The 15,378-nt window shown below is 44.4% G+C and overlaps 1 protein-coding gene across 23 annotated transcripts in view; it reads left to right on the forward strand.

Annotated features, from left to right (window-relative positions):
- LOC126438125 (putative mediator of RNA polymerase II transcription subunit 26) overlaps window positions 1-14,239 on the forward strand; it is an 89,873-nt gene extending 75,634 nt beyond the window's left edge. For all 23 annotated transcript variants that reach the window (XM_050090497.1, XM_050090506.1, XM_050090491.1 and 20 more), the window contains one exon: window positions 13,954-14,239. The gene's annotated coding sequence lies outside the window, so the exon portion shown is untranslated. The remainder of the gene's footprint in view (window positions 1-13,953) is intronic.
- The last annotated feature ends 1,139 nt before the right edge of the window (window positions 14,240-15,378 follow it).

Raw genomic sequence — 15,378 nt, forward strand, 5'->3', positions numbered from 1 at the left:
GTGTGCTTAACCGACCAGGATAGTGTAACTTCCGGTCACGTCGAAGTTTGACAGATCCACCACGTAGACACCTCGAACGTCCACCTGGCCAGCACTCGAAAACTCGGCTAAACTCTGACAAAGTGGCCGCGCCAAACACATCTTCCGCCGAGTGTTCCGTCTGTTATTTCATAGTAGGAGGTCTTCCGTACTGAGAAATGTTATCCTGCGCGAGTGCAGTACATATTTCAAAACAGGCGTTGCTAATGGAAATATATTAGGAAATAAGACAGTAGAAGTAGTAAGTAAGCACTACTATTTGAGCAGCAAAAATAATTGATGATGGTCGAAGTAGAGAGGATATTTAAAGTCGAGAGTTTCTATAACAAAGAAAGCTACTCTGAAAAAGAGGAATTTGCTATCACCGAATAGAAATACGTTAGGAAGTCTCCTCTGGAAGTATTTGTCTGGAATGTGGCCTTGTACAGAAATGAAATGCGGATGATAAGCAGTTAAGACAGTTAGAGAATACAAGATTTTGAAAAATGATGCTGTAGAAGACAGCTGAAGATTTGATTGACAGGTTGCATAACTGACTAAAAGAAGGTTCAGGACACAACCTGATGCGCCAAGGGATCGTCAATCTCGTAATGGGAGGAAGTGCAGGTGAATAGAAATCGTAGACGGAGATCATTATTTATGTACGGTAAGCAGCTTCAGATCGAAATTTGTTACATTAATTATACAAAGAGGCTTGCACAGGTTGCAACAGCGTGGAGAAAAGCATCAAATGAGTCTTCGGACTGAAGAACACAAAAGCATCAACAATAGCCTGACCGTTCTTGAACGAGGGCGATGCGGAAAGTTAAGTTCCCCTTCCATGGAGGTTGGGAAGTAAGAACATACCGCTGTCAATTAAAACAGCAACGCCGTGAAAGCGGCGCAGTAATTGCAACCTACATCGTCAAATACTTGCTGGATGTATTCAAATCTGTGTCTTCCTCTACAGTCTTTAGCCTCTACAGCCCCTTCTAGTACCATGGAAGTCATTCCCTGACGTCTTGACATACATCCTGCCATCCTGTTGCAAGATCCCCTCGCTTCTAAACTGATACTGTTATTACTCAGCTTAGCCGCTAGTCCGTAGAGCGTGGTATATGTGACGTACAGTATAACTGGTCAACATTTCAACCCGGAATTTGCGAGTGTAAGTCGGACCTTCCTTGATCCGCCTTGGTGGGTCGTCCTGCCTGTGCGCGGTGCAGCTCTCGTAAATGTCGTCCCGTACAGATTCTTCACTGGCGCATTGGATGTCTCTGTCGGTGGAAGCTAATTACCTGAAATTGCTGTCGATCAACTTTGGCGTATCTATTTACTCGAAATTAACATTCAGAATGCCGTAATATCACTTTTATTCCTATTAGATCAATAATGAAACACTCGTGTCACGTAATCGAGATCATGGCTACCATCGAACAAGACAGGAAGAGCTCTTAACGCCGACTGCAGACTTTGGCGCGCAGTCCGTATCTCTTATTAGTTTCGTCACACTTCGTGGATTTCCGATCAAGTTCGTACTTACTAAGATATGCATTTGTTAATGAACGGGTGTGAATTTTAACGACGCAAAATTATGATAGTTTTAAACATCCAGAGGCTCCTCCTAGTATTCATGTTGTCATAAATGACTTTAATTATTAAATATAAATAAACAAAATCGGTGAGTTTGGCGCCAAGATGGCGGTACTTCCCGTCATGTATATTTCCCAGGCTGAAGCTCTGCTGCTACGGTCCAGCGCCGAGCCCCACCCCACTACGCGCAACATATGGTCGCTTCGTCACCTAGCCAGACAGCGTGCGAAATGCTCTCCGACTCATGGCCGGCTACGGACTACAGCACTTCCTAACTATCGTGAATACATCAATAAGAGACAATAATTTATTAAAACTAGTAAAAATGTCTTCCTCACGTAAGCAGCACCTTACACTGTCCCTTCTTCTTGCCAGTGTTTTCCATGTATTCCTTTCCTCGCGGGTTCTACAGAGAGCCTCCTCATTCCTTACCTTATCAGTCCCCCTGATTTTCAACATTCATCTGTAGTACCACATCTCAAATGTTCGATTCTCCTCTATTTCGGTTGTCCCACACTCCATGCTTCACTACAATATCGCGCTGTGCTCCAAACGTACATTCTCAGAAATTTCATCCTCAGACTAAGTCCTACGTTTGATAGTTGCCCAGGCATGCCCTCTTTGTCAGTGCTAGTCTGCTCTTTATGTCCTCCTTGCTCCGTCCCTGATGGGCTACTTTGGTGCCTTAACTTCGTCTACTTCGCCGTCCCCATTTCTGATGTTAAGTTTCTCGGTGCTCGCGTTTCTGCTACTTCTCATTTCTTTCGTCTTTCTTCTATTTAGTCTCAGTCTATATTCTGTACTCCTTAGACTGCTCAAGACAATTCCAATCAACACATCCTGTAATTCTTCTTCACTTTCGTTGACGATAGCAATGTCATCACCGAATCGTTTCACCTTGAAACCTATTTTTTTTTTAATTTCCTTCATCGGTTCTTCGACGTATAGACTGAACAGTAGGAACGAAAGATTATCACTGTCTTACATGCCGGCCGCGGTGGCCAAGCGGTTCTAGGCGCTTCAGTCCGGAACCGCGCGACTGCTACGGTCGCAGGTTCGAATCCTGCCTCGGGCATGGATGTGTGTGGTGTCCTTAGGTTAGTTAGGTTTAATTAGTTATAAGTTCTAGGGGACTGATGACCTCAGATGTCCCATAGTGCTCAGAGCCATTTGAACCATTTTGAACTGTCTTACACCCATTTTAGTCCGAGCACTTCGTTCTCGGTCGTTCAATCTTCCTGTTTCCTCTTGGTTCCCTCTTGGTCTTCGATTATAGCTTACCCCTACTTTTCTCAGAATTTCGGACATCTTGTATCATTTTATATTGCCGAACACTTTTTATAAGTCGATAATTCCTATGAACGTGTCTCTGATTTTCTTCAGTCTTGCTTCCATTATCGAACGCAGAGTCAGAACTTACTCTTTGTGCCTGTGTCTCTATATACTGACATGTGCAAATGATTAGCATTAACGCAACCGCAGAAAATAGGTAGGATTAATGCCAACTGAAATCCACATATAGGCATGATTACGTAGCAGCTTTCTCATTCGTAAATCTGATTTGAATGTTAGTGATTTGAGAGAAGATCGTGTTATGCCTCGTGTAAGAAGGAGAAACGTCCGTCAGTATGTGTCGGGATTAGACAGCAGCAGGATCGGGGCCTATCGGGATTCTTGTTTATCGTTCAGTGAGATTATTTCTCGGGTAGGGCGATATGCCGCGACTGTTATACAAATATGGAATCGATGGAATAAGGAAGGTCACACTCAACGCCATGCCGTAGTTATATTGTCCCAAGCGTCTAGGCCTGCGAGGACAGACACAATGCTAACCCTGCCGTTCAGGATTGCATAGACACATCACGTACCCTGAATCAGGAAATGGGATTGTTGGTTACAGGACGAGAATCCTCGCGGATAATGAAACGTGTGGAGCAAAGTGACCATGTTGCAGCTTTCCCGGACACGGAAGAACAGAGAGGCGCACCGCCACATGTGGGATGCAATGGCAGCACACGAGTACTACCACGTCGTCGTTTCAGAGGAGTCACGGTCCTGCAAATATCACGACGGATGTATCAGTACCAGTATCAGATTCGGTACCATTGTCATATGCGCCCAGCAGCTGCCGTGTTGGTAGGGAGACGTCACTGGGTACGCAATTACGATCACCTTCGGTTCGAAAAGCCCGTTATTCCGACAGCAGTAAATACAGTTCTGACATGGTAATCTCGGTGGGTGTGCTCGATCTCCGACGTCACTGTGAGGCGTTATCTTTCAACAAAATAGGGCAAGACCTTCGTGGTGTCGCAACTTCATGTACCTGTAATGTACTGTGGGGAAAAAGAACAGCCGGTACGCTGTTTAACTCGGTACGTCCATGTGCTTAGAGCTGCGATAGCGGTAGAGCCGCATCACAACTCATTCGCCTAGAGGAGCCGTTCAAAGTGAGCGACACAACTAAAAATACTGCCAAATGTCACATCCGTTCTATAACAGTGGTCTAGGTGTAGCTTCCATGGTTGGTAAACAAACCGTCCTCGGTCCAGCGCTCGAAACTCGGCGCTGCTTAAATTTTGAATAATAATCAACATTGGCGGCCGAAGACTTCCGGCATAAGAAGTACTCTCATTCTGCCCACGGCCTTGTCAAAGAGGGTGGAGAAGCAGCCAGAGGTTCAGGGCTCTCTTTTGTTCCAGTGTCGGAAACTGCCCCTAAAGGTGGAAGAATCAGCAACGACCAACGACGTGAGGATGCATAAGGCACTGGAAACCGCAAAACGCGTAACGTGTATCCACAGGACATGTAGCCTGTAATTGGGAAAGTGTCATGATGATCTCTCCACTGGCAAAAGATTCCGGAATACTCCCCAGTTCGGGTCTCTAGAACGGGGTTGCCAAAGGGGAGGTGACTGTGAGAAAAACATTGAATAATCAACGAGAGGATAACGTCTTACGAGTCGGGGCGTGACATGTCAGAAGCTTTAACGTGCTAGGAAAGCTACAAAATCTGAAAATGAAAATGCAAAGGCACGGTGTTGGTGTAGTAAGGGTTGTAAAGTGAAGTGGAAAGAAGACAAGGATTTCTGGTCAGATGAATAGAAGGTAATTTCAACAGCAGTAGAAGATGGTATAACGGGAATAGGATTCGTGATGAACAGGAAGGTAGGGCAGAGAGTGATATACTGTGAACAGTTCAGTGACAGGGTTGTCCTTATCAGTATCGCCAGCAAACAAACACCGACAACGATAGTGCAGGTATACATGCCGACGTCGCAAACTGTAGACGAAGAGACAGAGAAAGTGTATGAGGATATTGAAAGGGTAATACAGTGTGTAAAGGAATATGAAAATATAATAGTCGTTGGGGATTGGAGTGCAGTTGTTGGGGAAGGAGGAGAAGAAAAGGTTACAGGATAATATGGGCTTGGGACAAGGAATGACAGAAGAGAGAGACAATTGAGTTCTGTAATAAAGTTCATATAGTAATAGTGAATACTTTGTTCAAGAATCTCAAGGGAAGGAGATATACTTGGAAAAGGCCGGATGATACGGAAAGATTTCAGTTAGATTACATCATGTGTCCACGGAGTCTCTCGCGACGGCATACATGAATAAAACGTTCTAGGTTTTCAAGCCGCGTCAATTCGAATAATATCCTCGAGCTTTCGATTACCAGCTCCGTCATCGTCGTCAGGAGTTCACTGACTGCCAGGGCTGCTACGGTTTCGCCGGCCGCGGTGACCGAGCGGTTCTAGGCGCTTCGGTCCGGAACAGCGCGACTGCTACGGTCGCACTTTCGAATCCTGCCTCGGGCATGGATGTGTGTGATGTCCTTAGGTTAGTTAGCTTTAAGTAGTTCTAAGTTCTAAGGGACTGACGACCTCAGATGTTAAGTACCATAGTGCTCAGAGCCATTTGAACCATTTGAGCTACGGTTTCTCGGTTATATAGGCTCCGCAGACATGTTGCGCCCTATTAAAAACGACGTTGTTCTTCGAGTATCCGGTGTGTATGGTGTAACCTGTAAATTTGGCAGTATGTATATCGGACAAACAATTCGCACGGCTGCAGAGCGTTGTACTGAGCACAAGCGCCATACAAAACAAAGGGAGCTTGACAAGTCGGCCATAGCGGAACATTGCCTAGAAAACGGACATAAAATACAGTTCGAAAATACAAAAGTATTGGCTCATGCGTCTGCATATTGGGACTCCGTTATAAATGAGGCGGCCTTTAAACAACTACAATTTCAACAGAAACCAGGGGTACACACTCAGCAGGGCACGGGGCCGGGCGTTGGACATCGAAAAAAAGCAAAGACTCATGCGCGACGCGGAAGCGGCAGTTTCAAACGTAGCGCCTGCCCCTGGCGTCACCTGACGTCACCGGTGCTGCCACGGGCAATAGCTCCGCCAGCTGCCCGGGTCGACTTACGCGCGCGCGCCACATTGGGTGTATCTGATTGGCTGCTGATGATGTCATCATGCCTATATAAGCGAGAAACCGTAGCAGGCCTGGCTCACCCCCACCCTCACCTACCCTGGCCTCACCATTGACCGTCAATTCACCTGGATCCCTCATCTCCGCTCCACCCAATCCAAAGCCCACAACCGTCTCTGACTCCTCAAACTCGTCTCTGGCCGGACATGGGAGTTGCACCCCTCTACCATCCTCCACACCTACAAATCCTCAATCCGTCCCATCCTCTGTTATGCCAGTCCCACCTGGATATCTGCCCCCCCCCCCCCCAAATTCTATAAGTCCCTCCAGATACTTGAGTGTCATACACTTCGCCTCCCTTCCATATACGCCTCCTGTCCCCCACGCAGATCCTCTATGACCTCATTCCTTTCCCCCATCTGCTCCTATTCCTCGAACATATTCGCATACTCTACACCTCCCGCCGCCTTGATCCCCTTCACCCCCTGATTGCTCCTCTCCTCTCCCGTCCCCACCCCCTGCCACGTCTTCACTGTTGTGTCCCGCCTACCCTCCATCTCTAACACCCTTAATCTCCTATCCCAAGGTGGCTTCCATCAACTCCCCCTCCCAGATGATGCCCTCTCTCCCTCCATTTATCCCTCATATCAACTCTGATCCTCATCATCCCTCCTTTCCTCCGTCCTTTCCCTGGGCTCCCTCTTCCCCCCTTCCATCCTGTGGTTCTCCCCACCTAACCTCTCCCTTCTCCCCCCCCCCCCGAGTCCTTTTGTCTTCCCGTCCTATGCCTTCCCCACTCCCTGTTGTGTCTGCCCAGCACCCCCCACCCCTATTATGGGTCCTCATCCTCCATTGGCTCCATGCCCCCCCTCCCCCCTTCGCTTTTCCTCACCTTCCCCCCTTTCTTATTTTACCATCATCTGACCAGTTTCCACCCACCTGCTCTCGGCTGTGGTATGTCATATTTTAGTGCAGTGTTCCAGTGACTGTTCAGTGTTGCTTCGTCTTTTCCCGTGTTGCGAACAGAAACCATGCTGTCGCTGGGTGTGAATTTTATGTCTTTTGCGACCAGAAACCAGACTGTCACCGTGTTTTTTAATTGTCTGTCTATTATTTTACCTGTCTGCTTCATACGTATTTTATTAGCATCATCATCCCTTTGTTTCTCTGTTTTAAGTTCCACGATTTTTTCGCCATGTTACCCTTTGTCTCCGATTTTGTCGCCTGTTTTTTTATTATATATTATCTTCTCCTTTTTTTAAAACAAAGTATATAGGCTGAAGAGCGGCATACTAAGCTGCTGCTAGCCCGCCCCCTTCGGGGAGAATCGAAATTCAATAAAGAAAAAAAAAAAAAAACAGGCCTGGCAATCAGTGAACTCCTGACGACGATGGCGGAGATAGTCACCGAAAGCTCGAGGATTCTATTCGAATTGACGCTGCTTGAAAACCGATAACGTTTTGTTTAGATAACATTATGGTCAGACAGAGATTCCGAAATCAGATACTGGACAGTAAAGCGTAGACTCAGATCACAGTGTAATAATGATCAAGAGTAGGCTGGAGTTTCAGAGATTAGTCAACGAAAATCAATATACAGAGAAGTGGGGTATGGAAGTACTAAGGAATGACATACACTTGAAGTCCTCTAAGGCTATAGAAACAGCAATAAGGAATAACTCAGTAGGCAGTACAGTTGAGCAGGAATGGACACCTTTAAAAAGGGCAGTCACAGATGTTGGAAAGAAAAGAATAGGTGCAAAGAAAGTAGCCGCCAAGAAACCATGGGTAATAGAAGAAATACTTCAGATGATCAATGAAAGAAGGAAGAATAAAAATTTTCAAAGAAGTTCAGGAGAACAGAAATAGAAATCGTTGAGCAATGAAACAAATAGGAAGTGCAAGGAAGCTAAGACGGAACGGCTGCATGAAAAAATGTGAAGAAACCGAAAAAGAAATGTTTGTTGGGAGGACTGACTCAGTATATCTAAGTCAAAATAACCTTTGGTGAAATTAAAAGCAATGGTGTCAACTTTAAGAGTGCAACGGGAATTCCACCGTTAAATGAAGAGGAGAGAGTGGATAGGTGGAAAGATTACATTGATGACCTCTATGAGAGAGAAGGTTTGCATGACGTGATAGAAGGAGAAACAAGAGTCGATTTAGAAAAGATAGGGGATCCAGTATTAGAGTCGGAACTTAAGAGACCTCTGGAGGACTTAAGATCAAATAAGGCAGAAGGGATAGATAACATTCCATCAGAATTTCTAAAATTATTGGAGGAACTGGGAACAAAACGACTCTTCACGTTGGTGTATAGAATGTGTATAGAGGTAAGCTAAAGGCAGAACGGTTAATACACAGTATATGCAAGAACCAAGACCCTTAGTGTTCACTCTAGACATAGAAGAGGCGATGATGGAAATAAAAGAAAGAATCAGGGGTGGAATTAAAATTCGAAGTTAAAGGATATCAGTGATACGATTTACTGATGACGTTGCTATCCTGAGTGAAAGTAAAGAATAATTACATGATCTGCTGATTCCAATGAACAGTCTAATGATAAACAGAAAGTGGACTGAGAGTAAATAAAAGAAAGACGAAAGTAATGAGAAGTATCAGAAAAGAGAATAGCGAGAAACTTAACATCAGGACTGACAGTCACGAAGTAGATGAAGGCAGATAAATAACCAATGACGGACGGACCAAGGAGGACATCGAGAGCAGACTAGCACTGGCAAAAAGGGCATTCCTGGCCAAGAGAATTCTATTAATATCAAACGTAGGCCTTAATTTGAGCCGGCCGGAGTAGCCGAGCGGTTCTAGGCGCGGCAGTCTGGAACCGCACGACCGCTACGGTCGCAGGTTCGAATCCTGCCTGGGGCATGGATGTGTGTGGTGTCCTTAGGTCAGTTAGGTTTAAGTAGTTTTAAGTTCTAGGGGACTGATGACTTCACATGTTAAGTCCCATAGTGCTCAGAGCCATTTGAACCTTAATTTGAGGAAGAAATTTTTGAGAACGTGCGTTTGGAACACAGCATTGTATGTTAGTGAAACATGGACTGTAGGAAAACTGAAACATATCTAGAATCGAAGCGTCTGAGACGTGCTACAAACGAATGTTGAAAATTTGGCGGACTGGTAAGGTAAAGAATGAGAAGGTTCTGCGTAGAATTGGAGAAGAAAATAATATGTGGAAAACGGTGACAAGAGGGAGCGTCAGGATGATAGGACATCTGTTAAGACATCAGGGAATGATTTCTACATCTACATCTACATCTACATTGATACTCCGCAAGCCACCCAACGGTGTGTGGCGGAGGGCACTTTACGTGCCACTGTCATTACCTCCCTTTCCTGTTCCAGTCGCGTATGGTTCGCGGGAAGAACAACTGTCTGAAAGGCTCCGTGCGCGCTCTAATCTCTCTAATCTTACATTCGTGATCTCCTCGGGAGGTATAAGTAGGGGGAAGCAATATATTCGATACCTCATCCAGAAACGCACCCTCTCGAAACCTGGCGAGCAAGCAACACCGCGATGCAGAGCGCCTCTCCTGCAGAGTCTGCCACTTGAGCTTATTAAACATCTCCGTAACGCTATCACGGTTACCAAATAACCCTGTGACGAAACGCGCCGCTCTTCTTTGGATCTTCTCTATCTCCTCCGTCAGACCGATCTGGTACGTATCCCACACTGATGAGCAATACTCAAGTATAGGTCGAACGAGTGTTTTGTAAGCCACCTCCTTTGTTGATGGACTACATTTTCTAAGCACTCTCCCAATGAATCTCAACCTGGTACCCGCCTTACCAACAATTAATTTTATATGATCATTCCACTTCAAATCATTACGCACGCATACTCCCAGATATTTTACAGAAGTAACTGCTACCAGTGTTTGTTCCGCTATCATATAATCATACAATAAAGGATCCTTCTTTCTATGTATTCGCAATACATTACATTTGTCTATGTTAAGGGTCAGTTGCCACTCCCTGCACCAAGTGCCTATCCGCTGCAGATCTTCCTGCATTTCGCTACAATTTTCTAATGCTGCAACTTCTCTGTATACTACAGCATCATCCGCGAAAAGCCGCATGGAACTTCCGACACTATCTACTAGGTCATTTATATATATTGTGAAAAGCAATGGTCCCATAACACTCCCCTGTGGCACGCCAGAGGTTACTTTAACGTCTGTAGACGTCTCTCCATTGATAACAACATGCTGTGTTCTGTTTGCTAAAAACTCTTCAATCCAGCCACACAGCTGGTCTGATATTCCGTAGGCTCTTACTTTGTTTATCAGGCGACAGTGCGGAACTGTATCGAACGCCTTCCGGAAGTCAAGAAAAATAGCATCTACCTGGGAGCCTGTATCTAATATTTTCTGGGTCTCATGAACAAATAAAGCGAGTTGGGTCTCACACGATCGCTGTTTCCGGAATCCATGTTGATTCCTACATAGTAGATTCTGGGTTTCCAGAAATGACATGATACGCGAGCAAAAAACATGTTCTAAAATTCTACAAGAGATCGACGTCAGAGATATAGGTCTATAGTTTTGCGCATCTGCTCGACGACCCTTCTTGAAGACTGGGACTACCTGTGCTCTTTTCCAATCATTTGGAACCCTCCGTTCCTCTAGAGACTTGCGGTACACGGCTGTTAGAAGGGGGGCAAGTTCTTTCGCGTACTCTGTGTAGAATCGAATTGGTATCCCATCAGGTCCAGTGGACTTTCCTCTATTGAGTGATTCCAGTTGCTTTTCTATTCCTTGGACACTTATTTCGATGTCAGCCATTTTTTCGTATTTCCTTGGTATTAGAGGCTGTAGAGGGCGAAAACTGTAGAGGAAGACTAAGATTGGAAAACATCCAGCAAATAAATGAGGTCGTGTGTTGCAAGTGCTACTCTAAGATGAAGAGGTTGGCACAAGATAGGAATTCGTGGCGGGGCGCATCAAACCAGTGAGGAAACCAATGGCTCAAAAAATTGAAAAGAAATCTACATTCGTCGTGAAATTTGTGTCGTATACAGACGGAGTGTGTACAGTGAGTACCTTTAGCGTAATAATGTTAGGCCAATGGTGATGATGAGATATGTGGCCGTCTGTCTGTAGTCAGCAACCAATTGCGGTGAGACATCGGTTTTCTCTGATGACGTGAGACAAGGCGGCAGATAATGGTCTAAGGTCATATCTTAGGGTCCAACAAACAAAACAAAAACATGACCACCTCCGCCAGCCAGATGGCTTATAGCTGTTGTTTCTTTAGTATGCTAAAGGAATCTTCATTGTGGATAGAATGAAATGTAAAAGTACAGTCACTTCTGAAGCCTGCTGTGACATATTACGTAAACTGGAAGGAGTCATTCAAAACAAGCGACGCGTTTTGTTAAACACCTGTGGCTTGACATTTACACTACTGGCCATTAAAATTGCTACACCAAGAAGAAATGCAGATGATAAACGGGCATTCATTCGACAAATATATTATACTAGAACTGACATGTGATTACATTTTCATGCAGTTTGCGTGCATAGATCCTGAGAAATCAGTATCCAGAACAACCACCTCTGCCCGTAATAACGACCTTGATACGCCTGGGCATTAATTCAAACAGAGCTTGGATGGCGTGTACAGGTACAGCTGCCCATGCAGCTTCAACACGATACCACAGTTCGTCAAGAGTAGTGACTGGCGTATTGTGACGAGCCAGTTGCTCGGCCGCCATTGACCAGACGTTTTCAATTGGTAATACCTGCAACATGCGGTCGTGCATTATCTTGCTGAAATGTAGGGTTTCGCAGGAATCGAATGAATGGTAGAGCCACGAGTCGTTATACATCTGAAATGTAACTTCCACTGTTCAAAGAGCCGTCAATGCAAACAAGATGTGACCGAGACGTGTAACCAATGGCACCCCATACCATCACGCCGGGTGATACGCCAGTATGGCGACGGCGAATACACGCTTCCAATGTGCGTTCACTCCGATGATGCCAAACACGGATGCAACCATCACGAAGCTGTAAACAGAACCTGGATTCATCCGAAAAAATGACGTTTTGCCATTCGTGCACCCAGGTTCGTCGTTGAGTACATCATCGCAGGCGCTCCTGTCCGTGATGTAGCGTCAAGGTTAACCGCAGCCATGGTCTCCGAGCTGATAGTCCATGCTGCTGCAAACGTCGTCGAACTGTTCGTGCAGATGGTTGTTGTCTTGCAAACGCCCCCATCTGTTGACTTAGGGATCGAGACGTGGCTGCACAATCCGTTACAGCAATGTGGATAAGATGCCTGTCATCTCGACTATTAGTGATACGAGGCCGTTGGGATCCAGCACGGCGTTCCGTATTAGCCTCCTGAACCCACCGATTCCATATTCTGCTAACAGTCATTGGATCTCGACCAACGCGAGCAGCAATGTCGCGATACGATAAACCGCAAGCGTGATAGGATACAATCCGACGACCTTTATCAAAGTCGGAAACGTGATGGTACGGATTTCTCCTCCTTACACGAGGCATCTCAACAACGTTTCACCAGGCAACGCCGGTCAACTGCTGTTTGTGTATGAGAAATCGGTAGGAAACTTTCCTCATGTCAGCACGTTGTAGGTGTCGCCACCGGCGCCAACCTTGCGTGAATGCTCTGAAAAGCGAATCATTTGCATATCACGGCATCTTCTTCCTGTAGGTTAAATTTCGCGTCCGTAGCACATCTTCGTGGTGTAGCAATTTTAACGGCCAGTAGTCGAACTGGTTGCTTGTATAAATCTGACTGCTACTGATATAAAGTAGTAATGCAGCAATATAGTTTTAAGATCTTTTAAATTTGTTTTAACTATCTAAGTATTTATTTGTAGGCTAATAGACTTTACTTTCCGCAAAGCCCTCCTAGGTTGGAGTGACATACAATGTTGTACACTTCGTTATTCCTGCAAGTTACGGTAAACTGATGCCAGAATAGGCGCCAGTCCCTGTACGTATTCACTTATTTACTACCGAATCTAACGGGGTCCGCATCAACGATTGTGGTTGTACCTCTAGCGAGCGATTTGCACTGTTCCTACTTCTATGCTCTTTCATTTCCGTAGTTATCGTTTAGGCGCTTGTGGTACATTCAAAAGTAGGAACTGCAATTTGATAATCTTACGTGGCGTAGTTTCTGAAGGCAGAATTCAGCATGGACAGACGGCCCTATTCCCTTGACTGATACTATGCAGAACAAAAGTTTCTAAGGATTTTGACAGCTCAGCCGGTAAAATCTTTCTTGTAGATTCTGTAAACGCTAGTTGCATTGATGTTTCTTCAAATAGCACGATTCTTTTAATTTAGTTTTAGCCGGCCGGGTGTCCGAGCGGTTCTAGGCGCTACAGTCTGGAACCGAGCGACCACTACGGTCGCAGGTTCGAATCTTGCTTCGGGCATGGGTGTGTGTGATGTCCTTAGGTTAGTTAGGTTTAAGTAGTCCTAAGTTCTAGGGGACTGATGACCTCAGAAGTCAAGTCCCATAGTGATCTGAGCCATTTTTAATTTAGTTTTGTTTTTGTCTGCCAGAGATTTTTATAACATTTGTTTCTGGGAAAATTAGCTGAACTAGTCTTTTAGGTTATTCTAGGTGTATTAAGCGCACAAGAACCACCTCATGTTTAATAATATGAATCACTGTTATTGAAAAGCCTGATACTTATTGCACATAAAAATTTCAAATGTGAACCGGTTTTTCTTCCAGTGCTTTTAAACAGGTCACTTTTAATCACGCCCCCTATTTACCTAATTGTACGTTTTCCAAACTCTCTAAGCCACATGAAGTACATTGATCTTATATCATGCAATGTATGACTTCGGTGGTATGAACCACAACTGAGTCTGATCCAGCCTTCTCTGTTACAGGTGAGAGACTTCTATCTGTATCATCCGTCGGCTGCAGACAATAAACGGAATCAGTTTACTGAGATCCGTGAAAAAGTCCTAAAAAGGGTTTTCGTTCTATCACAAGACCATGTGAAACTTCGTTTACGTAATAGGTGTCTCAACATAGTGTCCCCGTTACACAACTTGCTTATGAACGCCCAAATAGTGTTTTCTGATGCTACGAACATTACATTCGAAAAATCGAAAATTGTGTATTTTTTTAAAATAAATGTGATAAATGGGAAAAAAATTTGATGGACCGATACCCAATGCTCTTTTATTTTACCATCCCTCTCGTTTAACTGCTGTCTAGAAAACATACTGCATGAGAGTCAGGTTCGCAGTTTGTTATAGAAATGCCACATCTTCACTCTACAAAGTCCACATTCTACTCTTGCTTCTAGTAAATATAAGAACTAAATATGTTTTCTTACTAAACTATTATAATTATTGCTATCAGGATCAGTATAGCTATACTTATTGCAACAAAACAAAAATTAATTGATCATTTGATTCTAGGGTTCAAATCCACGTACAGCCATTCACATTTAGGTTTAACATGATTTTCCTGAATCGCTCCAGGTAAATGTCCGACTTGTTCCTCTGACAGGGAATGGCCATTTCCTTCCCCATCCTTGAAACAATCTAAACTTGTGCTCTGTCTCTAATTAGATTATTGTCAGAGGAAGTCCTAATCCTCCTCCCTTCCTTTAAATATGAGTTTTTATCATGAAAGTGAAAAATATCGTGAATATTGTTGGCATTTGAAAAGTAAGGTTATTGTCTCTCAGGCTTAAAATGAAAAACCCATCTCCAACGAAGCCAAGGCACGACATACTAAAGAAGGAACGACTGTTCAGCGTCCGTGCTACGTGGTTCTCAGAACTGTCTTAACAGGTGAACTGTTCTCTATCATTACAGTGTATCGACGACGTTTATTTTCAGCAGAACAAGTGAAATATTTATTTGTAATTTACTAGATGCTGTCCATATTTTTTCTGAGAGATTTCTTGTATTTAAACTGAATAACAAAGAGGAAAATAAGGTGTGTATCAAAAGTATTCAACCCATTTTGCAAGATTACACTTTCAACATGAATGGAGATACGAACCTGTGGTAGATTTTTAACTTATATGACGAAATTAGCAGTCTACCTTGGAGTCAGCCGGTTCACATATTCACCAGTAGGTGTATCCATGCTACAAGTCATTCGCACACTTCTCACTCACAAGGAGACCACATGGAGGCTGCCAAAACCCAGCGGTGTAGAATTTTCCTTAATCTTCCAAAGCCAGTATTGGGTACGCCACCTCTATAAGAACTAAGCTTTAAATGTCTGCGTGCGATGTTAAATGAATAACCCGAAAATTACAGCCCTAGGCATAGCTCTTAAAGTGGTGAATT

Source organism: Schistocerca serialis, unplaced genomic scaffold, assembly GCF_023864345.2.
Source record: "Schistocerca serialis cubense isolate TAMUIC-IGC-003099 unplaced genomic scaffold, iqSchSeri2.2 HiC_scaffold_1260, whole genome shotgun sequence".
Taxonomy (NCBI): domain Eukaryota; kingdom Metazoa; phylum Arthropoda; class Insecta; order Orthoptera; family Acrididae; genus Schistocerca; species Schistocerca serialis.